Consider the following 26,633-nt stretch of genomic DNA (forward strand, 5'->3'; position numbering starts at 1 on the left):
TACTTGATCCGAGTTGTTTTTTTTTTTTGAATATGCTCGCCTTTCCAAAAGCGAAATACTACATGAACGGGAAGCCGAAATAGCTCAGTTGGGAGAGCGTTAGACTGAAGATCTAAAGGTCCCTGGTTCGATCCCGGGTTTCGGCATTGGTTGCAATGTCCCATGATTTACTTTTAAGCATGGTTGCATTATCTGCATGTTCTTCACATTATTGCTAATGTTGAGCAGAAACATATGTACATCAGCATGTAAGTGATCACATATGTTACTTCTGGCTTGACTTGGATTAAAACTTCTTGGCGTTGGCATCTTTTTGTTGCTTTATTTTCTATGTTCTACTATCAAAATGTTCACTGTTGGAAGAATGCTATCCGGCACATCCGAAGATCCCTAGTCGTGGTTATAACTTGATAATATTGGAGTGGAGAACTGTAAACTTAAAATGCCCAGACTTAAATCCCAAGCATTGGCAATGGTTTCTAACTTCTGAAACATACTTAGTCTCACCTTTTAAGATCAGCTGTCCTTTTCAATATCTCCGTTTTGACAACGTTTATTTTTTGGAAAACGTGCTCCACACATTAGTTATCCTCTTCAACAACGAAATTGGGATCTCATCAGTGGGTTCAACATTCTAATAAATCACTGTAAATCAGTATATGTTGAAGCTTGCACAACTTATATCTGTTCTGTAGTCACAAAACTTGATCCGAGTTGTTTTTTTTTTGGAATATGCTCACCGATCCAAAAGCGAAATACTGCATCAACGGGAAGCCGAAATAGCTCAGCTGGGAGAGCGTTAGACTGAAGATCTAAAGGTCCCTGGTTCGATCCCGGGTTTCGGCATTGGTTGCAGTGTCCCATGATTTACTTTTAAGCATGGTTGCATTATCTGCATGTTCTTCACATTATTGCTAATGTTGAGCAGAAACATATGTACATCAGCATGTAAGTGATCACATATGTTACTTCTGGCTTGAATTAGATTAAAAGTGTCCCATGATTTACTTTTAAGCATGGTTGCATTATCTGCATGTTCTTCACATTATTGCTAATGTTGAGCAGAAACATATGTACATCAGCATGTAAGTGATCACATATGTTACTTCTGGCTTGACTTAGATTAAAAGTGTCCCATGATTTACTTTTAAGCATGGTTGCATTATCTGCATGTTCTTCACATTATTGCTAATGTTGAGCAGAAACATATGTACATCAGCATGTAAGTGATCACATATGTTACTTCTGGCTTGACTTGGATTAAAACTTCTTGGCGTTGGCATCTTTTTGTTGCTTTATTTTCTATGTTCTACTATCAAAATGTTCACTGTTGGAAGAATGTTATCCGGCACATCCGAAGATCCCTAGTCGTGGTTATAACTTGATAATATTGGAGTGGAGAACTGTAAACTTAAAATGCCCAGACTTAAATCCCAAGCATTGGCAATGGTTTCTAACTTCTGAAACATACTTAGTCTCACCTTTTAAGATCAGCTGTCCTTTTCAATATCTCCGTTTTGACAACGTTTATTTTTTGGAAAACGTGCTCCACACATTAGTTATCCTCTTCAACAACGAAATTGGGATCTCATCAGTGGGTTCAACATTCTAATAAATCACTGTAAATCAGTATATGTTGAAGCTTGCACAACTTATATCTGTTCTGTAGTCACAAAACTTGATCCGAGTTGTTTTTTTTTTGGAATATGCTCACCGATCCAAAAGCGAAATACTGCATCAACGGGAAGCCGAAATAGCTCAGCTGGGAGAGCGTTAGACTGAAGATCTAAAGGTCCCTGGTTCGATCCCGGGTTTCGGCATTGGTTGCAGTGTCCCATGATTTACTTTTAAGCATGGTTGCATTATCTGCATGTTCTTCACATTATTGCTAATGTTGAGCAGAAACATATGTACATCAGCATGTAAGTGATCACATATGTTACTTCTGGCTTGAATTAGATTAAAAGTGTCCCATGATTTACTTTTAAGCATGGTTGCATTATCTGCATGTTCTTCACATTATTGCTAATGTTGAGCAGAAACATATGTACATCAGCATGTAAGTGATCACATATGTTACTTCTGGCTTGACTTAGATTAAAAGTGTCCCATGATTTACTTTTAAGCATGGTTGCATTATCTGCATGTTCTTCACATTATTGCTAATGTTGAGCAGAAACATATGTACATCAGCATGTAAGTGATCACATATGTTACTTCTGGCTTGACTTGGATTAAAACTTCTTGGCGTTGGCATCTTTTTGTTGCTTTATTTTCTATGTTCTACTATCAAAATGTTCACTGTTGGAAGAATGTTATCCGGCACATCCGAAGATCCCTAGTCGTGGTTATAACTTGATAATATTGGAGTGGAGAACTGTAAACTTAAAATGCCCAGACTTAAATCCCAAGCATTGGCAATGGTTTCTAACTTCTGAAACATACTTAGTCTCACCTTTTAAGATCAGCTGTCCTTTTCAATATCTCCGTTTTGACAACGTTTATTTTTTGGAAAACGTGCTCCACACATTAGTTATCCTCTTCAACAACGAAATTGGGATCTCATCAGTGGGTTCAACATTCTAATAAATCACTGTAAATCAGTATATGTTGAAGCTTGCACAACTTATATCTGTTCTGTAGTCACAAAACTTGATCCGAGTTGTTTTTTTTTTGGAATATGCTCACCGATCCAAAAGCGAAATACTGCATCAACGGGAAGCCGAAATAGCTCAGCTGGGAGAGCGTTAGACTGAAGATCTAAAGGTCCCTGGTTCGATCCCGGGTTTCGGCATTGGTTGCAGTGTCCCATGATTTACTTTTAAGCATGGTTGCATTATCTGCATGTTCTTCACATTATTGCTAATGTTGAGCAGAAACATATGTACATCAGCATGTAAGTGATCACATATGTTACTTCTGGCTTGAATTAGATTAAAAGTGTCCCATGATTTACTTTTAAGCATGGTTGCATTATCTGCATGTTCTTCACATTATTGCTAATGTTGAGCAGAAACATATGTACATCAGCATGTAAGTGATCACATATGTTACTTCTGGCTTGACTTAGATTAAAAGTGTCCCATGATTTACTTTTAAGCATGGTTGCATTATCTGCATGTTCTTCACATTATTGCTAATGTTGAGCAGAAACATATGTACATCAGCATGTAAGTGATCACATATGTTACTTCTGGCTTGACTTGGATTAAAACTTCTTGGCGTTGGCATCTTTTTGTTGCTTTATTTTCTATGTTCTACTATCAAAATGTTCACTGTTGGAAGAATGTTATCCGGCACATCCGAAGATCCCTAGTCGTGGTTATAACTTGATAATATTGGAGTGGAGAACTGTTAACTTAAAATGCCCAGACTTAAATCCCAAGCATTGGCAATGGTTTCTAACTTCTGAAACATACTTAGTCTCACCTTTTAAGATCAGCTGTCCTTTTCAATATCTCCGTTTTGACAACGTTTATTTTTTGGAAAACGTGCTCCACACATTAGTTATCCTCTTCAACAACGAAATTGGGAGCTCATCAGTGGGTTCAACATTCTAATAAATCACTGTAAATCAGTATATGTTGAAGCTTGCACAACTTATATCTGTTCTGTACTTGATCCGAGTTGTTTTTTTTTTTTTTGAATATGCTCACCGATCCAAAAGCGAAATACTACATGAACGGGAAGCCGAAATAGCTCAGTTGGGAGAGCGTTAGACTGAAGATCTAAAGGTCCCTGGTTCGATCCTGGGTTTCGGCATTGGTTGCAATGTCCCATGATTTACTTTTAAGCATGGTTGCATTATCTGCATGTTCTTCACATTATTGCTAATGTTGAGCAGAAACATATGTACATCAGCATGTAAGTGATCACATATGTTACTTCTGGCTTGAATTAGATTAAAAGTGTCCCATGATTTACTTTTAAGCATGGTTGCATTATCTGCATGTTCTTCACATTATTGCTAATGTTGAGCAGAAACATATGTACATCAGCATGTAAGTGATCACATATGTTACTTTTGGCTTGACTTAGATTAAAAGTGTCCCATGATTTACTTTTAAGCATGGTTGCATTATCTGCATGTTCTTCACATTATTGCTAATGTTGAGCAGAAACATATGTACATCAGCATGTAAGTGATCACATATGTTACTTCTGGCTTGAATTAGATTAAAAGTGTCCCATGATTTACTTTTAAGCATGGTTGCATTATCTGCATGTTCTTCACATTATTGCTAATGTTGAGCAGAAACATATGTACATCAGCATGTAAGTGATCATATATGTTACTTCTGGCTTGACTTGGATTAAAACTTCTTGGCGTTGGCATCTTTTTGTTGCTTTATTCGAAGATCCCTAGTCGTGGTTATAACTTGATAATATTGGAGTGGAGAACTGTAAACTTAAAATGCCCAGACTTAAATCCCAAGCATTGGCAATGGTTTCTAACTTCTGAAACATACTTAGTCTCACCTTTTAAGATCAGCTGTCCTTTTCAATATCTCCGTTTTGACAACGTTTATTTTTTGGAAAACGTGCTCCACACATTAGTTATCCTCTTCAACAACGAAATTGGGATCTCATCAGTGGGTTAAACATTCTAATAAATCACTGTAAATCAGAATATGTTGAAGCTTGCACAACTTATATCTGTTCTGTACTTGATCCGAGTTGTTTTTTTTTTTTGAATATGCTCGCCGTTCCAAAAGCGAAATACTACATGAACGGGAAGCCGAAATAGCTCAGTTGGGAGAGCGTTAGACTGAAGATCTAAAGGTCCCTGGTTCGATCCCGGGTTTCGGCATTGGTTGCAATGTCCCATGATTTACTTTTAAGCATGGTTGCATTATCTGCATGTTCTTCACATTATTGCTAATGTTGAGCAGAAACATATGTACATCAGCATGTAAGTGATCACATATGTTACTTCTGGCTTGAATTAGATTAAAAGTGTCCCATGATTTACTTTTAAGCATGGTTGCATTATCTGCATGTTCTTCACATTATTGCTAATGTTGAGCAGAAACATATGTACATCAGCATGTAAGTGATCACATATGTTACTTCTGGCTTGACTTAGATTAAAAGTGTCCCATGATTTACTTTTAAGCATGGTTGCATTATCTGCATGTTCTTCACATTATTGCTAATGTTGAGCAGAAACATATGTACATCAGCATGTAAGTGATCACATATGTTACTTCTGGCTTGACTTGGATTAAAACTTCTTGGCGTTGGCATCTTTTTGTTGCTTTATTTTCTATGTTCTACTATCAAAATGTTCACTGTTGGAAGAATGTTATCCGGCACATCCGAAGATCCCTAGTCGTGGTTATAACTTGATAATATTGGAGTGGAGAACTGTTAACTTAAAATGCCCAGACTTAAATCCCAAGCATTGGCAATGGTTTCTAACTTCTGAAACATACTTAGTCTCACCTTTTAAGATCAGCTGTCCTTTTCAATATCTCCGTTTTGACAACGTTTATTTTTTGGAAAACGTGCTCCACACATTAGTTATCCTCTTCAACAACGAAATTGGGATCTCATCAGTGGGTTCAACATTCTAATAAATCACTGTAAATCAGTATATGTTGAAGCTTGCACAACTTATATCTGTTCTGTACTTGATCCGAGTTGTTTTTTTTTTTTGAATATGCTCGCCGTTCCAAAAGCGAAATACTACATGAACAGGAAGCCGAAATAGCTCAGTTGGGAGAGCGTTAGACTGAAGATCTAAAGGTCCCTGGTTCGATCCTGGGTTTCGGCATTGGTTGCAATGTCCCATGATTTACTTTTAAGCATGGTTGCATTATCTGCATGTTCTTCACATTATTGCTAATGTTGAGCAGAAACATATGTACATCAGCATGTAAGTGATCACATATGTTACTTCTGGCTTGAATTAGATTAAAAGTGTCCCATGATTTACTTTTAAGCATGGTTGCATTATCTGCATGTTCTTCACATTATTGCTAATGTTGAGCAGAAACATATGTACATCAGCATGTAAGTGATCACATATGTTACTTCTGGCTTGACTTGGATTAAAACTTCTTGGCGTTGGCATCTTTTTGTTGCTTTATTTTCTATGTTCTACTATCAAAATGTTCACTGTTGGAAGAATGTTATCCGGCACATCCGAAGATCCCTAGTCGTGGTTATAACTTGATAATATTGGAGTGGAGAACTGTAAACTTAAAATGCCCAGACTTAAATCCCAAGCATTGGCAATGGTTTCTAACTTCTGAAACATACTTAGTCTCACCTTTTAAGATCAGCTGTCCTTTTCAATATCTCCGTTTTGACAACGTTTATTTTTTGGAAAACGTGCTCCACACATTAGTTATCCTCTTCAACAACGAAATTGGGATCTCATCAGTGGGTTCAACATTCTAATAAATCACTGTAAATCAGTATATGTTGAAGCTTGCACAACTTATATCTGTTCTGTACTTGATCCGAGTTGTTTTTTTTTTTTGAATATGCTCGCCGTTCCAAAAGCGAAATACTACATGAACGGGAAGCCGAAATAGCTCAGTTGGGAGAGCGTTAGACTGAAGATCTAAAGGTCCCTGGTTCGATCCCGGGTTTCGGCATTGGTTGCAATGTCCCATGATTTACTTTTAAGCATGGTTGCATTATCTGCATGTTCTTCACATTATTGCTAATGTTGAGCAGAAACATATGTACATCAGCATGTAAGTGATCACATATGTTACTTCTGGCTTGACTTGGATTATAATTTCTTGGCGTTGGCATCTTTTTGTTGCTTTATTTTCTATGTTCTACTATCAAAATGTTCACTGTTGGAAGAATGCTATCCGGCACATCCGAAGATCCCTAGTCGTGGTTATAACTTGATAATATTGGAGTGGAGAACTGTAAACTTAAAATGCCCAGACTTAAATCCCAAGCATTGGCAATGGTTTCTAACTTCTGAAACATACTTAGTCTCACCTTTTAAGATCAGCTGTCCTTTTCAATATCTCCGTTTTGACAACGTTTATTTTTTGGAAAACGTGCTCCACACATTAGTTATCCTCTTCAACAACGAAATTGGGATCTCATCAGTGGGTTCAACATTCTAATAAATCACTGTAAATCAGTATATGTTGAAGCTTGCACAACTTATATCTGTTCTGTAGTCACAAAACTTGATCCGAGTTGTTTTTTTTTTGGAATATGCTCACCGATCCAAAAGCGAAATACTGCATCAACGGGAAGCCGAAATAGCTCAGCTGGGAGAGCGTTAGACTGAAGATCTAAAGGTCCCTGGTTCGATCCCGGGTTTCGGCATTGGTTGCAGTGTCCCATGATTTACTTTTAAGCATGGTTGCATTATCTGCATGTTCTTCACATTATTGCTAATGTTGAGCAGAAACATATGTACATCAGCATGTAAGTGATCACATATGTTACTTCTGGCTTGAATTAGATTAAAAGTGTCCCATGATTTACTTTTAAGCATGGTTGCATTATCTGCATGTTCTTCACATTATTGCTAATGTTGAGCAGAAACATATGTACATCAGCATGTAAGTGATCACATATGTTACTTCTGGCTTGACTTAGATTAAAAGTGTCCCATGATTTACTTTTAAGCATGGTTGCATTATCTGCATGTTCTTCACATTATTGCTAATGTTGAGCAGAAACATATGTACATCAGCATGTAAGTGATCACATATGTTACTTCTGGCTTGACTTGGATTAAAACTTCTTGGCGTTGGCATCTTTTTGTTGCTTTATTTTCTATGTTCTACTATCAAAATGTTCACTGTTGGAAGAATGTTATCCGGCACATCCGAAGATCCCTAGTCGTGGTTATAACTTGATAATATTGGAGTGGAGAACTGTAAACTTAAAATGCCCAGACTTAAATCCCAAGCATTGGCAATGGTTTCTAACTTCTGAAACATACTTAGTCTCACCTTTTAAGATCAGCTGTCCTTTTGAATATCTCCGTTTTGACAACGTTTATTTTTTGGAAAACGTGCTCCACACATTAGTTATCCTCTTCAACAACGAAATTGGGAGCTCATCAGTGGGTTCAACATTCTAATAAATCACTGTAAATCAGTATATGTTGAAGCTTGCACAACTTATATCTGTTCTGTACTTGATCCGAGTTGTTGTTTTTTTTTTTTTGAATATGCTCGCCGATCCAAAAGCGAAATACTACATGAACGGGAAGCCGAAATAGCTCAGTTGGGAGAGCGTTAGACTGAAGATCTAAAGGTCCCTGGTTCAATCCCGGGTTTCGGCATTGGTTGCAATGTCCCATGATTTACTTTTAAGCATGGTTGCATTATCTGCATGTTCTTCACATTATTGCTAATGTTGAGCAGAAACATATGTACATCAGCATGTAAGTGATCACATATGTTACTTCTGGCTTGACTTAGATTAAAAGTGTCCCATGATTTACTTTTAAGCATGGTTGCATTATCTGCATGTTCTTCACATTATTGCTAATGTTGAGCAGAAACATATGTACATCAGCATGTAAGTGATCACATATGTTACTTCTGGCTTGACTTGGATTAAAACTTCTTGGCGTTGGCATCTTTTTGTTGCTTTATTTTCTATGTTCTACTATCAAAATGTTCACTGTTGGAAGAATGTTATCCGGCACATCCAAAGATCCCTAGTCGTGGTTATAACTTGATAATATTGGAGTGGAGAACTGTAAACTTAAAATGCCCAGACTTAAATCCCAAGCATTGGCAATGGTTTCTAACTTCTGAAACATACTTAGTCTCACCTTTTAAGATCAGCTGTCCTTTTCAATATCTCCGTTTTGACAACGTTTATTTTTTGGAAAACGTGCTCCACACATTAGTTATCCTCTTCAACAACGAAATTGGGATCTCATCAGTGGGTTCAACATTCTAATAAATCACTGTAAATCAGTATATGTTGAAGCTTGCACAACTTATATCTGTTCTGTAGTCACAAAACTTGATCCGAGTTGTTTTTTTTTTGGAATATGCTCACCGATCCAAAAGATACTGCATCAACGGGAAGCCGAAATAGCTCAGTTGGGAGAGCGTTAGACTGAAGATCTAAAGGTCCCTGGTTCGATCCCGGGTTTCGGCATTGGTTGCAGTGTCCCATGATTTACTTTTAAGCATGGTTGCATTATCTGCATGTTCTTCACATTATTTCTAATGTTGAGCAGAAACATATGTACATCAGCATGTAAGTGATCACATATGTTACTTCTGGCTTGACTTAGATTAAAAGTGTCCCATGATTTATTTTTAAGCATGGTTGCATTATCTGCATGTTCTTCACATTATTGCTAATGTTGAGCAGAAACATATGTACATCAGCATGTAAGTGATCACATATGTTACTTCTGGCTTGACTTAGATTAAAAGTGTCCCATGATTTACTTTTAAGCATGGTTGCATTATCTGCATGTTCTTCACATTATTGCTAATGTTGAGCAGAAACATATGTACATCAGCATGTAAGTGATCACATATGTTACTTCTGGCTTGACTTAGATTAAAAGTGTCCCATGATTTACTTTTAAGCATGGTTGCATTATCTGCATGTTCTTCACATTATTGCTAATGTTGAGCAGAAACATATGTACATCAGCATGTAAGTGATCACATATGTTACTTCTGGCTTGACTTAGATTAAAACTTCTTGGCGTTGGCATTTTTTTGTTGCTTTATTTTCTATGTTCTACTATCAAAATGTTCACTGTTGGAAGAATGTTATCCGGCACATCCGAAGATCCCTAGTCGTGGTTATAACTTGATAATATTGGAGTGGAGAACTGTAAACTTAAAATGCCCAGACTTAAATCCCAAGCATTGGCAATGGTTTCTAACTTCTGAAACATACTTAGTCTCACCTTTTAAGATCAGCTGTCCTTTTCAATATCTCCGTTTTGACAACGTTTATTTTTTGGAAAACATGCTCCACACATTAGTTATCCTCTTCAACAACGAAATTGGGAGCTCATCAGTGGGTTCAACATTCTAATAAATCACTGTAAATCAGTATATGTTGAAGCTTGCACAACTTATATCTGTTCTGTACTTGATCCGAGTTGTTTTTTTTTTTTGAATATGCTCGCCGATCCAAAAGCGAAATACTACATGAACGGGAAGCCGAAATAGCTCAGTTGGGAGAGCGTTAGACTGAAGATCTAAAGGTCCCTGGTTCGATCCCGGGTTTCGGCATTGGTTGCAGTGTCCCATGATTTACTTTTAAGCATGGTTGCATTATCTGCATGTTCTTCACATTATTGCTAATGTTGAGCAGAAACATATGTACATCAGCATGTAAGTGATCACATATGTTACTTCTGGCTTGAATTAGATTAAAAGTGTCCCATGATTTACTTTTAAGCATGGTTGCATTATCTGCATGTTCTTCACATTATTGCTAATGTTGAGCAGAAACATATGTACATCAGCATGTAAGTGATCACATATGTTACTTCTGGCTTGACTTAGATTAAAAGTGTCCCATGATTTACTTTTAAGCATGGTTGCATTATCTGCATGTTCTTCACATTATTGCTAATGTTGAGCAGAAACATATGTACATCAGCATGTAAGTGATCACATATGTTACTTCTGGCTTGACTTGGATTAAAACTTCTTGGCGTTGGCATCTTTTTGTTGCTTTATTTTCTATGTTCTACTATCAAAATGTTCACTGTTGGAAGAATGTTATCCGGCACATCCAAAGATCCCTAGTCGTGGTTATAACTTGATAATATTGGAGTGGAGAACTGTAAACTTAAAATGCCCAGACTTAAATCCCAAGCATTGGCAATGGTTTCTAACTTCTGAAACATACTTAGTCTCACCTTTTAAGATCAGCTGTCCTTTTCAATATCTCCGTTTTGACAACGTTTATTTTTTGGAAAACGTGCTCCACACATTAGTTATCCTCTTCAACAACGAAATTGGGATCTCATCAGTGGGTTCAACATTCTAATAAATCACTGTAAATCAGTATATGTTGAAGCTTGCACAACTTATATCTGTTCTGTAGTCACAAAACTTGATCCGAGTTGTTTTTTTTTTGGAATATGCTCACCGATCCAAAAGCGAAATACTGCATCAACGGGAAGCCGAAATAGCTCAGTTGGGAGAGCGTTAGACTGAAGATCTAAAGGTCCCTGGTTCGATCCCGGGTTTCGGCATTGGTTGCAGTGTCCCATGATTTACTTTTAAGCATGGTTGCATTATCTGCATGTTCTTCACATTATTGCTAATGTTGAGCAGAAACATATGTACATCAGCATGTAAGTGATCACATATGTTACTTCTGGCTTGAATTAGATTAAAAGTGTCCCATGATTTACTTTTAAGCATGGTTGCATTATCTGCATGTTCTTCACATTATTGCTAATGTTGAGCAGAAACATATGTACATCAGCATGTAAGTGATCACATATGTTACTTCTGGCTTGACTTGGATTAAAACTTCTTGGCGTTGGCATCTTTTTGTTGCTTTATTTTCTATGTTCTACTATCAAAATGTTCACTGTTGGAAGAATGTTATCCGGCACATCCAAAGATCCCTAGTCGTGGTTATAACTTGATAATATTGGAGTGGAGAACTGTAAACTTAAAATGCCCAGACTTAAATCCCAAGCATTGGCAATGGTTTCTAACTTCTGAAACATACTTAGTCTCACCTTTTAAGATCAGCTGTCCTTTTCAATATCTCCGTTTTGACAACGTTTATTTTTTGGAAAACGTGCTCCACACATTAGTTATCCTCTTCAACAACGAAATTGGGATCTCATCAGTGGGTTCAACATTCTAATAAATCACTGTAAATCAGTATATGTTGAAGCTTGCACAACTTATATCTGTTCTGTAGTCACAAAACTTGATCCGAGTTGTTTTTTTTTTGGAATATGCTCACCGATCCAAAAGCGAAATACTGCATCAACGGGAAGCCGAAATAGCTCAGTTGGGAGAGCGTTAGACTGAAGATCTAAAGGTCCCTGGTTCGATCCCGGGTTTCGGCATTGGTTGCAGTGTCCCATGATTTACTTTTAAGCATGGTTGCATTATCTGCATGTTCTTCACATTATTGCTAATGTTGAGCAGAAACATATGTACATCAGCATGTAAGTGATCACATATGTTACTTCTGGCTTGAATTAGATTAAAAGTGTCCCATGATTTACTTTTAAGCATGGTTGCATTATCTGCATGTTCTTCACATTATTGCTAATGTTGAGCAGAAACATATGTACATCAGCATGTAAGTGATCACATATGTTACTTCTGGCTTGACTTAGATTAAAAGTGTCCCATGATTTACTTTTAAGCATGGTTGCATTATCTGCATGTTCTTCACATTATTGCTAATGTTGAGGAGAAACATATGTACATCAGCATGTAAGTGATCACATATGTTACTTCTGGCTTGACTTAGATTAAAAGTGTCCCATGATTTACTTTTAAGCATGGTTGCATTATCTGCATGTTCTTCACATTATTGCTAATGTTGAGCAGAAACATATGTACATCAGCATGTAAGTGATCACATATGTTACTTCTGGCTTGACTTGGATTAAAACTTCTTGGCGTTGGCATCTTTTTGTTGCTTTATTTTCTATGTTCTACTATCAAAATGTTCACTGTTGGAAGAATGTTATCCGGCACATCCGAAGATCCCTAGTCGTGGTTATAACTTGATAATATTGGAGTGGAGAACTGTAAACTTAAAATGCCCAGACTTAAATCCCAAGCATTGGCAATGGTTTCTAACTTCTGAAACATACTTAGTCTCACCTTTTAAGATCAGCTGTCCTTTTCAATATCTCCGTTTTGACAACGTTTATTTTTTGGAAAACGTGCTCCACACATTAGTTATCCTCTTCAACAACGAAATTGGGATCTCATCAGTGGGTTCAACATTCTAATAAATCACTGTAAATCAGTATATGTTGAAGCTTGCACAACTTATATCTGTTCTGTAGTCACAAAACTTGATCCGAGTTGTTTTTTTTTTGGAATATGCTCACCGATCCAAAAGCGAAATACTGCATCAACGGGAAGCCGAAATAGCTCAGTTGGGAGAGCGTTAGACTGAAGATCTAAAGGTCCCTGGTTCGATCCCGGGTTTCGGCATTGGTTGCAGTGTCCCATGATTTACTTTTAAGCATGGTTGCATTATCTGCATGTTCTTCACATTATTGCTAATGTTGAGCAGAAACATATGTACATCAGCATGTAAGTGATCACATATGTTACTTCTGGCTTGAATTAGATTAAAAGTGTCCCATGATTTACTTTTAAGCATGGTTGCATTATCTGCATGTTCTTCACATTATTGCTAATGTTGAGCAGAAACATATGTACATCAGCATGTAAGTGATCACATATGTTACTTCTGGCTTGACTTGGATTAAAACTTCTTGGCGTTGGCATCTTTTTGTTGCTTTATTTTCTATGTTCTACTATCAAAATGTTCACTGTTGGAAGAATGTTATCCGGCACATCCAAAGATCCCTAGTCGTGGTTATAACTTGATAATATTGGAGTGGAGAACTGTAAACTTAAAATGCCCAGACTTAAATCCCAAGCATTGGCAATGGTTTCTAACTTCTGAAACATACTTAGTCTCACCTTTTAAGATCAGCTGTCCTTTTCAATATCTCCGTTTTGACAACGTTTATTTTTTGGAAAACGTGCTCCACACATTAGTTATCCTCTTCAACAACGAAATTGGGATCTCATCAGTGGGTTCAACATTCTAATAAATCACTGTAAATCAGTATATGTTGAAGCTTGCACAACTTATATCTGTTCTGTAGTCACAAAACTTGATCCGAGTTGTTTTTTTTTTGGAATATGCTCACCGATCCAAAAGCGAAATACTGCATCAACGGGAAGCCGAAATAGCTCAGTTGGGAGAGCGTTAGACTGAAGATCTAAAGGTCCCTGGTTCGATCCCGGGTTTCGGCATTGGTTGCAGTGTCCCATGATTTACTTTTAAGCATGGTTGCATTATCTGCATGTTCTTCACATTATTGCTAATGTTGAGCAGAAACATATGTACATCAGCATGTAAGTGATCACATATGTTACTTCTGGCTTGAATTAGATTAAAAGTGTCCCATGATTTACTTTTAAGCATGGTTGCATTATCTGCATGTTCTTCACATTATTGCTAATGTTGAGCAGAAACATATGTACATCAGCATGTAAGTGATCACATATGTTACTTCTGGCTTGACTTAGATTAAAAGTGTCCCATGATTTACTTTTAAGCATGGTTGCATTATCTGCATGTTCTTCACATTATTGCTAATGTTGAGGAGAAACATATGTACATCAGCATGTAAGTGATCACATATGTTACTTCTGGCTTGACTTAGATTAAAAGTGTCCCATGATTTACTTTTAAGCATGGTTGCATTATCTGCATGTTCTTCACATTATTGCTAATGTTGAGCAGAAACATATGTACATCAGCATGTAAGTGATCACATATGTTACTTCTGGCTTGACTTGGATTAAAACTTCTTGGCGTTGGCATCTTTTTGTTGCTTTATTTTCTATGTTCTACTATCAAAATGTTCACTGTTGGAAGAATGTTATCCGGCACATCCGAAGATCCCTAGTCGTGGTTATAACTTGATAATATTGGAGTGGAGAACTGTAAACTTAAAATGCCCAGACTTAAATCCCAAGCATTGGCAATGGTTTCTAACTTCTGAAACATACTTAGTCTCACCTTTTAAGATCAGCTGTCCTTTTCAATATCTCCGTTTTGACAACGTTTATTTTTTGGAAAACGTGCTCCACACATTTGTTATCCTCTTCAACAACGAAATTGGGAGCTCATCAGTGGGTTCAACATTCTAATAAATCACTGTAAATCAGTATATGTTGAAGCTTGCACAACTTATATCTGTTCTGTACTTGATCCGAGTTGTTTTTTTTTTTTGAATATGCTCGCCGATCCAAAAGCGAAATACTACATGAACGGGAAGCCGAAATAGCTCAGTTGGGAGAGCGTTAGACTGAAGATCTAAAGGTCCCTGGTTCGATCCCGGGTTTCGGCATTGGTTGCAATGTCCCATGATTTACTTTTAAGCATGGTTGCATTATCTGCATGTTCTTCACATTATTGCTAATGTTGAGCAGAAACATATGTACATCAGCATGTAAGTGATCACATATGTTACTTCTGGCTTGAATTAGATTACAAGTGTCCCATGATTTACTTTTAAGCATGGTTGCATTATCTGCATGTTCTTCACATTATTGCTAATGTTGAGCAGAAACATATGTACATCAGCATGTAAGTGATCACATATGTTACTTCTGGCTTGACTTAGATTAAAAGTGTCCCATGATTTACTTTTAAGCATGGTTGCATTATCTGCATGTTCTTCACATTATTGCTAATGTTGAGCAGAAACATATGTACATCAGCATGTAAGTGATCACATATGTTACTTCTGGCTTGACTTAGATTAAAAGTGTCCCATGATTTACTTTTAAGCATGGTTGCATTATCTGCATGTTCTTCACATTATTGCTAATGTTGAGCAGAAACATATGTACATCAGCATGTAAGTGATCACATATGTTACTTCTGGCTTGACTTAGATTAAAAGTGTCCCATGATTTACTTTTAAGCATGGTTGCATTATCTGCATGTTCTTCACATTATTGCTAATGTTGAGCAGAAACATATGTACATCAGCATGTAAGTGATCACATATGTTACTTCTGGCTTGACTTGGATTAAAACTTCTTGGCGTTGGCATCTTTTTGTTGCTTTATTTTCTATGTTCTACTATCAAAATGTTCACTGTTGGAAGAATGTTATCCGGCACATCCGAAGATCACTAGTCGTGGTTATAACTTGATAATATTGGAGTGGAGAACTGTAAACTTAAAATGCCCAGACTTAAATCCCAAGCATTGGCAATGGTTTCTAACTTCTGAAACATACTTAGTCTCACCTTTTAAGATCAGCTGTCCTTTTCAATATCTCCGTTTTGACAACGTTTATTTTTTGGAAAACGTGCTCCACACATTAGTTATCCTCTTCAACAACGAAATTGGGAGCTCATCAGTGGGTTCAACATTCTTATAAATCACTGTAAATCAGTATATGTTGAAGCTTGCACAACTTATATCTGTTCTGTAGTCACAAAACTTGATCCGAGTTTTTTTTTTTTTGGAATATGCTCACCGATCCAAAAGCGAAATACTGCATCAATGGGAAGCCGAAATAGCTCAGTTGGGAGAGCGTTAGACTGAAGATCTAAAGGTCCCTGGTTCGATCCCGGGTTTCGGCATTGGTTGCAGTGTCCCATGATTTACTTTTAAGCATGGTTGCATTATCTGCATGTTCTTCACATTATTGCTAATGTTGAGCAGAAACATATGTACATCAGCATGTAAGTGATCACATATGTTACTTCTGGCTTGACTTAGATTAAAAGTGTCCCATGATTTACTTTTAAGCATGGTTGCATTATCTGCATGTTCTTCACATTATTGCTAATGTTGAGCAGAAACATATGTACATCAGCATGTAAGTGATCACATATGTTACTTCTGGCTTGACTTAGATTAAAAGTGTCCCATGATTTACTTTTAAGCATGGTTGCATTATCTGCATGTTCTTCACATTATTGCTAATGTTGAGCAGAAACATATGTACATCAGCATGTAAGTGATCACATATGTTACTTCTGGCTTGACTTAGATTAAAAGTGTCCCATGATTTACTTTTAAGCATGGTTGCATTATCTGCATGTTCTTCACATTATTGCTAATGTTGAGCAGAAACATATGTACATCAGCATGTAAGTGATCACATATGTTACTTCTGGCTTGACTTGGATTAAAACTTCTTGGCGTTGGCATCTTTTTGTTGCTTTATTTTCTATGTTCTACTATCAAAATGTTCACTGTTGGAAGAATGTTATCCGGCACATCCGAAGATCCCTAGTCGTGGTTATAACTTGATAATATTGGAGTGGAGAACTGTTAACTTAAAATGCCCAGACTTAAATCCCAAGCATTGGCAATGGTTTCTAACTTCTGAAACATACTTAGTCTCACCTTTTAAGATCAGCTGTCCTTTTCAATATCTCCGTTTTGACAACGTTTATTTTTTGGAAAACGTGCTCCACACATTAGTTATCCTCTTCAACAACGAAATTGGGATCTCATCAGTGGGTTCAACATTCTAATAAATCACTGTAAATCAGTATATGTTGAAGCTTGCACAACTTATATCTGTTCTGTACTTGATCCGAGTTGTTTTTTTTTTTTTTAATATGCTCGCCGATCCAAAAGCGAAATACTGCATCAATGGGAAGCCGAAATAGCTGAGTTGGGAGAGCGTTAGACTGAAGATCTAAAGGTCCCTGGTTCGATCCCGGGTTTCGGCATTGGTTGCAGTGTCCCATGATTTACTTTTAAGCATGGTTGCATTATCTGCATGTTCTTCACATTATTGCTAATGTTGAGCAGAAACATATGTACATCAGCATGTAAGTGATCACATATGTTACTTCTGGCTTGACTTAGATTAAAAGTGTCCCATGATTTACTTTTAAGCATGGTTGCATTATCTGCATGTTCTTCACATTATTGCTAATGTTGAGCAGAAACATATGTACATCAGCATGTAAGTGATCACATATGTTACTTCTGGCTTGACTTAGATTAAAAGTGTCCCATGATTTACTTTTAAGCATGGTTGCATTATCTGCATGTTCTTCACATTATTGCTAATGTTGAGCAGAAACATATGTACATCAGCATGTAAGTGATCACATATGTTACTTCTGGCTTGACTTAGATTAAAAGTGTCCCATGATTTACTTTTAAGCATGGTTGCATTATCTGCATGTTCTTCACATTATTGCTAATGTTGAGCAGAAACATATGTACATCAGCATGTAAGTGATCACATATGTTACTTCTGGCTTGACTTGGATTAAAACTTCTTGGCGTTGGCATCTTTTTGTTGCTTTATTTTCTATGTTCTACTATCAAAATGTTCACTGTTGGAAGAATGTTATCCGGCACATCCGAAGATCCCTAGTCGTGGTTATAACTTGATAATATTGGAGTGGAGAACTGTTAACTTAAAATGCCCAGACTTAAATCCCAAGCATTGGCAATGGTTTCTAACTTCTGAAACATACTTAGTCTCACCTTTTAAGATCAGCTGTCCTTTTCAATATCTCCGTTTTGACAACGTTTATTTTTTGGAAAACGTGCTCCACACATTAGTTATCCTCTTCAACAACGAAATTGGGATCTCATCAGTGGGTTCAACATTCTAATAAATCACTGTAAATCAGTATATGTTGAAGCTTGCACAACTTATATCTGTTCTGTACTTGATCCGAGTTGTTTTTTTTTTTTTTAATATGCTCGCCGATCCAAAAGCGAAATACTGCATCAATGGGAAGCCGAAATAGCTGAGTTGGGAGAGCGTTAGACTGAAGATCTAAAGGTCCCTGGTTCGATCCCGGGTTTCGGCATTGGTTGCAGTGTCCCATGATTTACTTTTAAGCATGGTTGCATTATCTGCATGTTCTTCACATTATTGCTAATGTTGAGCAGAAACATATGTACATCAGCATGTAAGTGATCACATATGTTACTTCTGGCTTGAATTAGATTAAAAGTGTCCCATGATTTACTTTTAAGCATGGTTGCATTATCTGCATGTTCTTCACATTATTGCTAATGTTGAGCAGAAACATATGTACATCCGCATGTAAGTGATCACATATGTTACTTCTGGCTTGACTTAGATTAAAAGTGTCCCATGATTTACTTTTAAGCATGGTTGCATTATCTGCATGTTCTTCACATTATTGCTAATGTTGAGCAGAAACATATGTACATCAGCATGTAAGTGATCACATATGTTACTTCTGGCTTGACTTAGATTAAAACTTCTTGGCGTTGGCATCTGTTTGTTGCTTTATTTTCTATGTTCTACTATCAAAATGTTCACTGTTGGAAGAATGTTATCCGGCACATCCGAAGATCCCTAGTCGTGGTTATAACTTGATAATATTGGAGTGGAGAACTGTAAACTTAAAATGCCCAGACTTAAATCCCAAGCATTGGCAATGGTTTCTAACTTCTGAAACATACTTAGTCTCACCTTTTAAGATCAGCTGTCCTTTTCAATATCTCCGTTTTGACAACGTTTATTTTTTGGAAAACGTGCTCCACACATTAGTTATCCTCTTCAACAACGAAATTGGGAGCTCATCAGTGGGTTCAACATTCTTATAAATCACTGTAAATCAGTATATGTTGAAGCTTGCACAACTTATATCTGTTCTGTAGTCACAAAACTTGATCCAAGTTTTTTTTTTTTTGGAATATGCTCACCGATCCAAAAGCGAAATACTGCATCAATGGGAAGCCGAAATAGCTCAGTTGGGAGAGCGTTAGACTGAAGATCTAAAGGTCCCTGGTTCGATCCCGGGTTTCGGCATTGGTTGCAGTGTCCCATGATTTACTTTTAAGCATGGTTGCATTATCTGCATGTTCTTCACATTATTGCTAATGTTGAGCAGAAACATATGTACATCAGCATGTAAGTGATCACATATGTTACTTCTGGCTTGAATTAGATTAAAAGTGTCCCATGATTTACTTTTAAGCATGGTTGCATTATCTGCATGTTCTTCACATTATTGCTAATGTTGAGCAGAAACATATGTACATCAGCATGTAAGTGATCACATATGTTACTTCTGGCTTGACTTAGATTAAAAGTGTCCCATGATTTACTTTTAAGCATGGTTGCATTATCTGCATGTTCTTCACATTATTGCTAATGTTGAGCAGAAACATATGTACATCAGCATGTAAGTGATCACATATGTTACTTCTGGCTTGACTTGGATTAAAACTTCTTGGCGTTGGCATCTTTTTGTTGCTTTATTTTCTATGTTCTACTATCAAAATGTTCACTGTTGGAAGAATGTTATCCGGCACATCCGAAGATCCCTAGTCGTGGTTATAACTTGATAATATTGGAGTGGAGAACTGTTAACTTAAAATGCCCAGACTTAAATCCCAAGCATTGGCAATGGTTTCTAACTTCTGAAACATACTTAGTCTCACCTTTTAAGATCAGCTGTCCTTTTCAATATCTCCGTTTTGACAACGTTTATTTTTTGGAAAACGTGCTCCACACATTAGTTATCCTCTTCAACAACGAAATTGGGATCTCATCAGTGGGTTCAACATTCTAATAAATCACTGTAAATCAGTATATGTTGAAGCTTGCACAACTTATATCTGTTCTGTACTTGATCCGAGTTGTTTTTTTTTTTGAATATGCTCGCCGATCCAAAAGCGAAATACTGCATCAACGGGAAGCCGAAATAGCTCAGTTGGGAGAGCGTTAGATTGAAGATCTAAAGGTCCCTGTTTCAATCCTGGGTTTCGGCATTGGTTGCAGTGTCCCATGATTTACTTTTAAGCATGGTTGCATTATCTGCATGTTCTTCACATTATTGCTAATGTTGAGCAGAAACATATGTACATCAGCATGTAAGTGATCACATATGTTACTTCTGGCTTGAATTAGATTAAAAGTGTCCCATGATTTACTTTTAAGCATGGTTGCATTATCTGCATGTTCTTCACATTATTGCTAATGTTGAGCAGAAACATATGTACATCCGCATGTAAGTGATCACATATGTTACTTCTGGCTTGACTTAGATTAAAAGTGTCCCATGATTTACTTTTAAGCATGGTTGCATTATCTGCATGTTCTTCACATTATTGCTAATGTTGAGCAGAAACATATGTACATCAGCATGTAAGTGATCACATATGTTACTTCTGGCTTGACTTAGATTAAAACTTCTTGGCGTTGGCATCTGTTTGTTGCTTTATTTTCTATGTTCTACTATCAAAATGTTCACTGTTGGAAGAATGTTATCCGGCACATCCGAAGATCCCTAGTCGTGGTTATAACTTGATAATATTGGAGTGGAGAACTGTAAACTTAAAATGCCCAGACTTAAATCCCAAGCATTGGCAATGGTTTCTAACTTCTGAAACATACTTAGTCTCACCTTTTAAGATCAGCTGTCCTTTTCAATATCTCCGTTTTGACAACGTTTATTTTTTGGAAAACGTGCTCCACACATTAGTTATCCTCTTCAACAACGAAATTGGGAGCTCATCAGTGGGTTCAACATTCTAATAAATCACTGTAAATCAGTATATGTTGAAGCTTGCACAACTTATATCTGTTCTGTAGTCACAAAACTTGATCCGAGTTTTTTTTTTTTTGGAATATGCTCACCGATCCAAAAGCGAAATACTGCATCAACAGGAAGCCGAAATAGCTCAGTTGGGAGAGCGTTAGACTGAAGATCTAAAGGTCCCTGATTCGATCCCGGGTTTCGGCATTGGTTGCAGTGTCCCATGTTTTACTTTTACTTTTAAGCATGGTTGCATTATCTGCATGTTCTTCACATTATTGCTAATGTTGAGCAGAAACATATGTACATCAGCATGTAAGTGATCACATATGTTACTTCTGGCTTGACTTAGATTAAAAGTGTCCCATGATTTACTTTTAAGCATGGTTGCATTATCTGCATGTTCTTCACATTATTGCTAATGTTGAGCAGAAACATATGTACATCAGCATGTAAGTGATCACATATGTTACTTCTGGCTTGACTTAGATTAAAAGTGTCCCATGATTTACTTTTAAGCATGGTTGCATTATCTGCATGTTCTTCACATTATTGCTAATGTTGAGCAGAAACATATGTACATCAGCATGTAAGTGATCACATATGTTACTTCTGGCTTGACTTGGATTAAAACTTCTTGGCGTTGGCATCTTTTTGTTGCTTTATTTTCTATGTTCTACTATCAAAATGTTCACTGTTGGAAGAATGTTATCCGGCACATCCGAAGATCCCTAGTCGTGGTTATAACTTGATAATATTGGAGTGGAGAACTGTAAACTTAAAATGCCCAGACTTAAATCCCAAGCATTGGCAATGGTTTCTAACTTCTGAAACATACTTAGTCTCACCTTTTAAGATCAGCTGTCCTTTTCAATATCTCCGTTTTGACAACGTTTATTTTTTGGAAAACGTGCTCCACACATTAGTTATCCTCTTCAACAACGAAATTGGGATCTCATCAGTGGGTTCAACATTCTAATAAATCACTGTAAATCAGTATATGTTGAAGCTTGCACAACTTATATCTGTTCTGTAGTCACAAAACTTGATCCGAGTTGTTTTTTTTTTTTTGGAATATGCTCACCGATCCAAAAGCGAAATACTGCATCAAAGGGAAGCCGAAATAGCTCAGTTGGGAGAGCGTTAGACTGAAGATCTAAAGGTCCCTGGTTCGATCCCGGGTTTCGGCATTGGTTGCAGTGTCCCATGATTTACTTTTAAGCATGGTTGCATTATCTGCATGTTCTTCACATTATTGCTAATGTTGAGCAGAAACATATGTACATCAGCATGTAAGTGATCACATATGTTACTTCTGGCTTGAATTAGATTAAAAGTGTCCCATGATTTACTTTTAAGCATGGTTGCATTATCTGCATGTTCTTCACATTATTGCTAATGTTGAGCAGAAACATATGTTCATCAGCATGTAAGTGATCACATATGTTACTTCTGGCTTGACTTAGATTAAAAGTGTCCCATGATTTACTTTTAAGCATGGTTGCATTATCTGCATGTTCTTCACATTATTGCTAATGTTGAGCAGAAACATATGTACATCAGCATGTAAGTGATCACATATGTTACTTCTGGCTTGACTTAGATTAAAACTTCTTGGCGTTGGCATCTTTTTGTTGCTTTATTTTCTATGTTCTACTATCAAAATGTTCACTGTTGGAAGAATGTTATCCGGCACATCCGAAGATCCCTAGTCGTGGTTATAACTTGATAATATTGGAGTGGAGAACTGTAAACTTAAAATGCCCAGACTTAAATCCCAAGCATTGGCAATGGTTTCTACCTTCTGAAACATACTTAGTCTCACCTTTTAAGATCAGCTGTCCTTTTCAATATCTCCGTTTTGACAACGTTTATTTTTTGGAAAACGTGCTCCACACATTAGTTATCCTCTTCAACAACGAAATTGGGATCTCATCAGTGGGTTCAACATTCTAATAAATCACTGTAAATCAGTATATGTTGAAGCTTGCACAACTTATATCTGTTCTGTAGTCACAAAACTTGATCCGAGTTGTTTTTTTTTTGGAATATGCTCACCGATCCAAAAGCGAAATACTGCATCAACGGGAAGCCGAAATAGCTCAGTTGGGAGAGCGTTAGACTAAAGGTCCCTGGTTCGATCCTGGGTTTCGGCATTGGTTGCAGTGTCCCATGATTTACTTTTAAGCATGGTTGCATTATCTGCATGTTCTTCACATTATTGCTAATGTTGAGCAGAAACATATGTACATCAGCATGTAAGTGATCACATATGTTACTTCTGGCTTGACTTAGATTAAAAGTGTCCCATGATTTACTTTTAAGCATGGTTGCATTATCTGCATGTTCTTCACATTATTGCTAATGTTGAGCAGAAACATATGTACATCAGCATGTAAGTGATCACATATGTTACTTCTGGCTTGACTTAGATTAAAACTTCTTGGCGTTGGCATCTTTTTGTTGCTTTATTTTCTATGTTCTACTATCAAAATGTTCACTGTTGGAAGAATGTTATCCAGCACATCCGAAGATCCCTAGTCGTGGTTATAACTTGATAATATTGGAGTGGAGAACTGTAAACTTAAAATGCCCAGACTTAAATCCCAAGCATTGGCAATGGTTTCTAACTTCTGAAACATACTTAGTCTCACCTTTTAAGATCAGCTGTCCTTTTCAATATCTCCGTTTTGACAACGTTTATTTTTTGGAAAACGTGCTCCACACATTAGTTATCCTCTTCAACAACGAAATTGGGATCTCATCAGTGGGTTCAACATTCTAATAAATCACTGTAAATCAGTATATGTTGAAGCTTGCACAACTTATATCTGTTCTGTAGTCACAAAACTTGATCCGAGTTGTTTTTTTTTTTTTTTTGGAATATGCTCACCGGTCCAAAAGCGAAATACTACATCAAAGGGAAGCCGAAATAGCTCAGTTGGGAGAGCGTTAGACTGAAGATCTAAAGGTCCCTGGTTCGATCCCGGGTTTCGGCATTGGTTGCAGTGTCCCATGATTTACTTTTAAGCATGGTTGCATTATCTGCATGTTCTTCAAATTATTGCTAATGTTGAGCAGAAACATATGTACATCAGCATGTAAGTGATCACATATGTTACTTCTGGCTTGATTTAGATTAAAAGTGTCCCATGATTTACTTTTAAGCATGGTTGCATTATCTGCATGTTCTTCACATTATTGCTAATGTTGAGCAGAAACATATGTACATCAGCATGTAAGTGATCACATATGTTACTTCTGGCTTGACTTAGATTAAAAGTGTCCCATGATTTACTTTTAAGCATGGTTGCATTATCTGCATGTTCTTCACATTATTGCTAATGTTGAGCAGAAACATATGTACATCAGCATGTAAGTGATCACATATGTTACTTCTGGCTTGACTTAGATTAAAAGTGTCCCATGATTTACTTTTAAGCATGGTTGCATTATCTGCATGTTCTTCACATTATTGCTAATGTTGAGCAGAAACATATGTACATCAGCATGTAAGTGATCACATATGTTACTTCTGGCTTGACTTAGATTAAAAGTGTCCCATGATTTACTTTTAAGCATGGTTGCATTATCTGCATGTTCTTCACATTATTGCTAATGTTGAGCAGAAACATATGTACATCAGCATGTAAGTGATCACATATGTTACTTCTGGCTTGACTTAGATTAAAAGTGTCCCATGATTTACTTTTAAGCATGGTTGCATTATCTGCATGTTCTTCACATTATTGCTAATGTTGAGCAGAAACATATGTACATCAGCATGTAAGTGATCACATATGTTACTTCTGGCTTGACTTGGATTAAAACTTCTTGGCGTTGGCATCTTTTTGTTGCTTTATTTTCTATGTTCTACTATCAAAATGTTCACTGTTGGAAGAATGTTATCCGGCACATCCGAAGATCCCTAGTCGTGGTTATAACTTGATAATATTGGAGTGGAGAACTGTAAACTTAAAATGCCCAGACTTAAATCCCAAGCATTGGCAATGGTTTCTAACTTCTGAAACATACTTAGTCTCACCTTTTAAGATCAGCTGTCCTTTTCAATATCTCCGTTTTGACAACGTTTATTTTTTGGAAAACGTGCTCCACACATTAGTTATCCTCTTCAACAACGAAATTGGGATCTCATCAGTGGGTTCAACATTCTAATAAATCACTGTAAATCAGTATATGTTGAAGCTTGCACAACTTATATCTGTTCTGTAGTCACAAAACTTGATCCGAGTTGTTTTTTTTTTTTTGGAATATGCTCACCGATCCAAAAGCGAAATACTGCATCAAAGGGAAGCCGAAATAGCTCAGTTGGGAGAGCGTTAGACTGAAGATCTAAAGGTCCCTGGTTCGATCCCGGGTTTCGGCATTGGTTGCAGTGTCCCATGATTTACTTTTAAGCATGGTTGCATTATCTGCATGTTCTTCACATTATTGCTAATGTTGAGCAGAAACATATGTACATCAGCATGTAAGTGATCACATATGTTACTTCTGGCTTGAATTAGATTAAAAGTGTCCCATGATTTACTTTTAAGCATGGTTGCATTATCTGCATGTTCTTCACATTATTGCTAATGTTGAGCAGAAACATATGTTCATCAGCATGTAAGTGATCACATATGTTACTTCTGGCTTGACTTAGATTAAAAGTGACCCATGATTTACTTTTAAGCATGGTTGCATTATCTGCATGTTCTTCACATTATTGCTAATGTTGAGCAGAAACATATGTACATCAGCATGTAAGTGATCACATATGTTACTTCTGGCTTGACTTAGATTAAAACTTCTTGGCGTTGGCATCTTTTTGTTGCTTTATTTTCTATGTTCTACTATCAAAATGTTCACTGTTGGAAGAATGTTATCCGGCACATCCGAAGATCCCTAGTCGTGGTTATAACTTGATAATATTGGAGTGGAGAACTGTAAACTTAAAATGCCCAGACTTAAATCCCAAGCATTGGCAATGGTTTCTACCTTCTGAAACATACTTAGTCTCACCTTTTAAGATCAGCTGTCCTTTTCAATATCTCCGTTTTGACAACGTTTATTTTTTGGAAAACGTGCTCCACACATTAGTTATCCTCTTCAACAACGAAATTGGGATCTCATCAGTGGGTTCAACATTCTAATAAATCACTGTAAATCAGTATATGTTGAAGCTTGCACAACTTATATCTGTTCTGTAGTCACAAAACTTGATCCGAGTTGTTTTTTTTTTGGAATATGCTCACCGATCCAAAAGCGAAATACTGCATCAACGGGAAGCCGAAATAGCTCAGTTGGGAGAGCGTTAGACTAAAGGTCCCTGGTTCGATCCTGGGTTTCGGCATTGGTTGCAGTGTCCCATGATTTACTTTTAAGCATGGTTGCATTA

The 26,633-nt window shown here is 36.9% G+C and overlaps 26 non-coding genes across 26 annotated transcripts; all 26 read left to right on the plus strand.

The window, feature by feature from the left end:
- The first annotated feature begins 73 nt into the window (after window positions 1–73).
- TRNAF-GAA (transfer RNA phenylalanine (anticodon GAA)) lies at window positions 74–146 on the plus strand. Its single transcript has one exon. It is a non-coding gene; the product is annotated as a tRNA-Phe (tRNA).
- A 627-nt stretch (window positions 147–773) lies between these two features.
- On the plus strand, window positions 774–846 carry TRNAF-GAA (transfer RNA phenylalanine (anticodon GAA)). Its single transcript has one exon. It is a non-coding gene; the product is annotated as a tRNA-Phe (tRNA).
- A 901-nt stretch (window positions 847–1,747) lies between these two features.
- On the plus strand, window positions 1,748–1,820 carry TRNAF-GAA (transfer RNA phenylalanine (anticodon GAA)). The gene has a single exon. It is a non-coding gene; the product is annotated as a tRNA-Phe (tRNA).
- A 901-nt stretch (window positions 1,821–2,721) lies between these two features.
- Window positions 2,722–2,794, plus strand: TRNAF-GAA (transfer RNA phenylalanine (anticodon GAA)). Its single transcript has one exon. It is a non-coding gene; the product is annotated as a tRNA-Phe (tRNA).
- Window positions 2,795–3,689: 895 nt separating this feature from the next.
- Window positions 3,690–3,762, plus strand: TRNAF-GAA (transfer RNA phenylalanine (anticodon GAA)). The gene has a single exon. It is a non-coding gene; the product is annotated as a tRNA-Phe (tRNA).
- Window positions 3,763–4,737: 975 nt separating this feature from the next.
- TRNAF-GAA (transfer RNA phenylalanine (anticodon GAA)) lies at window positions 4,738–4,810 on the plus strand. The gene has a single exon. It is a non-coding gene; the product is annotated as a tRNA-Phe (tRNA).
- An 893-nt stretch (window positions 4,811–5,703) lies between these two features.
- Window positions 5,704–5,776, plus strand: TRNAF-GAA (transfer RNA phenylalanine (anticodon GAA)). Its single transcript has one exon. It is a non-coding gene; the product is annotated as a tRNA-Phe (tRNA).
- A 756-nt stretch (window positions 5,777–6,532) lies between these two features.
- Window positions 6,533–6,605, plus strand: TRNAF-GAA (transfer RNA phenylalanine (anticodon GAA)). Its single transcript has one exon. It is a non-coding gene; the product is annotated as a tRNA-Phe (tRNA).
- A 627-nt stretch (window positions 6,606–7,232) lies between these two features.
- On the plus strand, window positions 7,233–7,305 carry TRNAF-GAA (transfer RNA phenylalanine (anticodon GAA)). Its single transcript has one exon. It is a non-coding gene; the product is annotated as a tRNA-Phe (tRNA).
- An 897-nt stretch (window positions 7,306–8,202) lies between these two features.
- On the plus strand, window positions 8,203–8,275 carry TRNAF-GAA (transfer RNA phenylalanine (anticodon GAA)). The gene has a single exon. It is a non-coding gene; the product is annotated as a tRNA-Phe (tRNA).
- A 760-nt stretch (window positions 8,276–9,035) lies between these two features.
- On the plus strand, window positions 9,036–9,108 carry TRNAF-GAA (transfer RNA phenylalanine (anticodon GAA)). Its single transcript has one exon. It is a non-coding gene; the product is annotated as a tRNA-Phe (tRNA).
- Window positions 9,109–10,138: 1,030 nt separating this feature from the next.
- On the plus strand, window positions 10,139–10,211 carry TRNAF-GAA (transfer RNA phenylalanine (anticodon GAA)). Its single transcript has one exon. It is a non-coding gene; the product is annotated as a tRNA-Phe (tRNA).
- A 901-nt stretch (window positions 10,212–11,112) lies between these two features.
- TRNAF-GAA (transfer RNA phenylalanine (anticodon GAA)) lies at window positions 11,113–11,185 on the plus strand. Its single transcript has one exon. It is a non-coding gene; the product is annotated as a tRNA-Phe (tRNA).
- A 764-nt stretch (window positions 11,186–11,949) lies between these two features.
- Window positions 11,950–12,022, plus strand: TRNAF-GAA (transfer RNA phenylalanine (anticodon GAA)). The gene has a single exon. It is a non-coding gene; the product is annotated as a tRNA-Phe (tRNA).
- A 1,038-nt stretch (window positions 12,023–13,060) lies between these two features.
- TRNAF-GAA (transfer RNA phenylalanine (anticodon GAA)) lies at window positions 13,061–13,133 on the plus strand. The gene has a single exon. It is a non-coding gene; the product is annotated as a tRNA-Phe (tRNA).
- Window positions 13,134–13,897: 764 nt separating this feature from the next.
- TRNAF-GAA (transfer RNA phenylalanine (anticodon GAA)) lies at window positions 13,898–13,970 on the plus strand. The gene has a single exon. It is a non-coding gene; the product is annotated as a tRNA-Phe (tRNA).
- Window positions 13,971–15,000: 1,030 nt separating this feature from the next.
- On the plus strand, window positions 15,001–15,073 carry TRNAF-GAA (transfer RNA phenylalanine (anticodon GAA)). Its single transcript has one exon. It is a non-coding gene; the product is annotated as a tRNA-Phe (tRNA).
- A 1,175-nt stretch (window positions 15,074–16,248) lies between these two features.
- On the plus strand, window positions 16,249–16,321 carry TRNAF-GAA (transfer RNA phenylalanine (anticodon GAA)). Its single transcript has one exon. It is a non-coding gene; the product is annotated as a tRNA-Phe (tRNA).
- A 1,031-nt stretch (window positions 16,322–17,352) lies between these two features.
- Window positions 17,353–17,425, plus strand: TRNAF-GAA (transfer RNA phenylalanine (anticodon GAA)). The gene has a single exon. It is a non-coding gene; the product is annotated as a tRNA-Phe (tRNA).
- Window positions 17,426–18,456: 1,031 nt separating this feature from the next.
- TRNAF-GAA (transfer RNA phenylalanine (anticodon GAA)) lies at window positions 18,457–18,529 on the plus strand. Its single transcript has one exon. It is a non-coding gene; the product is annotated as a tRNA-Phe (tRNA).
- A 901-nt stretch (window positions 18,530–19,430) lies between these two features.
- Window positions 19,431–19,503, plus strand: TRNAF-GAA (transfer RNA phenylalanine (anticodon GAA)). The gene has a single exon. It is a non-coding gene; the product is annotated as a tRNA-Phe (tRNA).
- Window positions 19,504–20,395: 892 nt separating this feature from the next.
- On the plus strand, window positions 20,396–20,468 carry TRNAF-GAA (transfer RNA phenylalanine (anticodon GAA)). Its single transcript has one exon. It is a non-coding gene; the product is annotated as a tRNA-Phe (tRNA).
- A 901-nt stretch (window positions 20,469–21,369) lies between these two features.
- TRNAF-GAA (transfer RNA phenylalanine (anticodon GAA)) lies at window positions 21,370–21,442 on the plus strand. Its single transcript has one exon. It is a non-coding gene; the product is annotated as a tRNA-Phe (tRNA).
- Window positions 21,443–22,352: 910 nt separating this feature from the next.
- TRNAF-GAA (transfer RNA phenylalanine (anticodon GAA)) lies at window positions 22,353–22,425 on the plus strand. Its single transcript has one exon. It is a non-coding gene; the product is annotated as a tRNA-Phe (tRNA).
- Window positions 22,426–24,161: 1,736 nt separating this feature from the next.
- TRNAF-GAA (transfer RNA phenylalanine (anticodon GAA)) lies at window positions 24,162–24,234 on the plus strand. Its single transcript has one exon. It is a non-coding gene; the product is annotated as a tRNA-Phe (tRNA).
- Window positions 24,235–25,549: 1,315 nt separating this feature from the next.
- On the plus strand, window positions 25,550–25,622 carry TRNAF-GAA (transfer RNA phenylalanine (anticodon GAA)). Its single transcript has one exon. It is a non-coding gene; the product is annotated as a tRNA-Phe (tRNA).
- The last annotated feature ends 1,011 nt before the right edge of the window (window positions 25,623–26,633 follow it).

Source organism: Pelobates fuscus, chromosome 6 (assembly GCF_036172605.1).
Source record: "Pelobates fuscus isolate aPelFus1 chromosome 6, aPelFus1.pri, whole genome shotgun sequence".
In the NCBI taxonomy this organism is placed as follows: Eukaryota; Metazoa; Chordata; class Amphibia; order Anura; family Pelobatidae; genus Pelobates; species Pelobates fuscus.